Source organism: Oryzias melastigma, unplaced genomic scaffold (assembly GCF_002922805.2).
Source record: "Oryzias melastigma strain HK-1 unplaced genomic scaffold, ASM292280v2 sc01188, whole genome shotgun sequence".
Taxonomy (NCBI): Eukaryota; Metazoa; Chordata; class Actinopteri; order Beloniformes; family Adrianichthyidae; genus Oryzias; species Oryzias melastigma.
The window spans coordinates 3,828-6,900 of NW_023417772.1; positions in this window are offsets into that span (position 1 = coordinate 3,828).

Here is a 3,073-nt window from a genome sequence, read left to right on the forward strand (position 1 = left end):
ATCCATCTTCATGCCAATGATACAATAATTTATAGCTCCAAAACAAACATCACTGACAATAACAACTGCTTACAGCATGACTTTGACTCAGTTCAGCATTGGCTGATACAATAAACCCATGGTGGTTTCAATTTTAATCTGCATTTTTTTGTACTCCTCTCCTCTAGAGGAAACAAAACTTTTAAATATCCTGGTGTCTGGTTTGAACCTAACTGATCTTTCCAAACTCATTTTCAATTTATCACCAGTGAATTAAACTACTATCTTAAATCACTTTATCAATCAGTTCCCTTTCTTATTTCCATATCAGAAAAAGACTAATATCACAATTATTACTCCCTATTTTTGACTATGCTTATATTATTTACTTTAATGCTTCTTCAGCCTGCTTACGCTCCCTTAATGTCATCTACAATTCTATGTGCCGCTTTGTTTTACATTGTCCCTACAGTACTCATCACTGCACACTGTTTGAATGGCTGGGCTGGATTTCACTAACAGATAGACGACAATTTCACTGGTTTCAATTCATTTTCAAATGCATTTAACTTGACCTTTCTTTTTATTTGAAACAGTGCCTAGGTCTTTAGAGTTCACGACATTACCTATGCCATAATAACCAGGTATTCTTCTTTGTTCTGAGACATAAAAACAATATGGGAAAAATGTTTTTTTGTGTTAAAGCTCCCAATGACTGGGGCTTCTATCTTTACGTTCCATTTTATCTCTGTCATCGTTCAAGAAAGTTCTTTTAATTCATCTCAAACTCAACTGTGTTGTTTTTAAATGCAGGGTGTTTTGTTAATTGCCCACTGTCTTTACTTTAGCATTCATTATTTTTTTGTGTTTTTTGCTTTTTCCATTCAGCTTTTTTCACAAATGTGTTTATTTAAAAGCTTTCTGAAGTGTCATGTTAGGTAGGGGTGGATATTGGCAGCCAGTGTATCTATATGTGTATGAGTGTGTGTGTTTTGCTTGCATTTAATCTCTATTTGTACTGTTTTGTTTGGTTTCTTCTCATGAGATGTTCCATCTTTAGGGGTTCCTGCCACTCTAGTTTAAATGTGTTGTAAAAAAATTAATTAACGAAAAATCATACCAAGGTGACACTAAGTCTACCACAGTTGTTTTGCCAAGACATTCTCAAAACCAAGTTGCTACATATTAACATTTGGTTAAGGACCCTTCTGCCTCACTTTTTGATGTTTTAGGTGTCCCCAACTCATATTTTGACATGCTGGCTGTTCCCATTAACTCACAGGTCCCCAAACTCTCTGCCATAATCCAGAATCGGTCCAGTACCGTGATGCGTAGCAAACCAATACCCAAAACCAGTACCGTTCCCTAACCGGACACCGAACCAGATGCTGTACCGGACCCAAACTGGTACCAGACGCGGCTCCGGGTGCAAACCAATACCGGGTTAAGGTTAGGGTAACAATACTGGGTTGGGGTACCGGTATTGGCTGTGTACCGAGGTAAAATGGTAAATGGTAAATGGCGTATATTTGTATAGCGCTTTCTACCCTCCTTCGAGGGCCCAAAGCGCTTCACAGTCACAGACCCATTCACCCATTCACACACTGGTGGTGGCTAAACTGCCGAACACTGGCGCCAACCTCCCACCAGAGGTAATTCGGGGTTCAGTGTCTTGCCCAAGGACACTTCGACACATGGGCGGGCAAGGCGGGAGTTGAACCCGCTCACTTCTGATCAGGAGTCGACCGCCCTACCGCTGCACCACGGCCGCCCCAGTCACCTCTACATGGATGACATCAAGCTATACGCTGAGAGCGAGCGCAACATTGACTCCCTGATCCACACCTCTACAGTACTGACATTGGGATGTCATTCAGGGTTGAGAAATGCGGTCAGATGCTGACAAAGAGAGGCAAGGTAGTCCACACAGAAGGGTCTCACTCCCAGAAGGAACAATAGCAGACATTGACGACAGGTACAAGTACCTTGTCCCACAAGCAAATGGCAACCTGGAACAGACAACAAGGAAAGTGGCAACAGCCAAATACCTCCAACGAGTAAGGCAAGTCCTGAGAACTCAGCTCAATGACAAGAACAAGACCCGGGCAATAAACAGTTACACACTGCCAGTCATCAGATACTCTCGAAGAATAATAAGATGAACCAAGGAAGAGATACAGACCACAGATGTTAAGACTCGAAAGCTCCTCCCCATACATGGAGGGTTCCATCCCAAATCCAGCACCCTGAGACTGTATGCTAGCCACAACGAAGGAGGCCGAGGACTAGTGAGCATGGAAGCCACCATCCAGGATGAAACATCTAAGATGCATGAATATGTCGAGCTCAAGGCCTCAACTGACAGTGTTCTCAGTGAATGTCTCAGACAATGGAGAGCAGAGGATGCTGGAGGACAGGGTCTCATGGGAGGACAAGCACCTGCATGGGATGTACCATCGGACAATAACTGAAGTGGCTGATATCAAGAAGTCCTACCAATGGCTAGAGAGGGCTGGTCTGCAGGACAGAAGCTCTGATCCTGGCAGCACAGGAACAAGCCCTGAACACCAGACCGATAGAGGCTCAGATCTACCAGACAAGACCCGAGGTGTAGGCTGTGTAAAGAGGAAACAATCCAGCACATACCTGCAGGGTGGAAGATGCTGGGTGGGAAAGTATACATGGAACGCCACAACCAAGTGTCTGGAATAACATACAGAAACATGCACAGAATATGGACTGGAAACCCCAAAGTCAAAATGGAAACACCTCAGAAAGTGTTAGAGAACGAGAGAGCAAAGATCCTGTGGGAATTCCAGATCCAGACGGACAGGATGGTAATGGAGAAGCAACCAGACATTGTAGTGGTGGATAAAGAACAGAGGAAAGCCGTTGTGGTGGATGTGGCAGTACCAATTCAATTCAATTTTATTTATATAGCCCAAAATCACAAAGAGATTTGCCTCATTGGGCTTCAAAATATGAACAATAGTTCAAACTAAACAGACTAAATAAACTGGTTATCCCTGCCCTTAGACCCTCCCTCCTGATAAGGAAAAACTCCTAAAAAACCTGAGTCAGGAAAAAAGAAGAA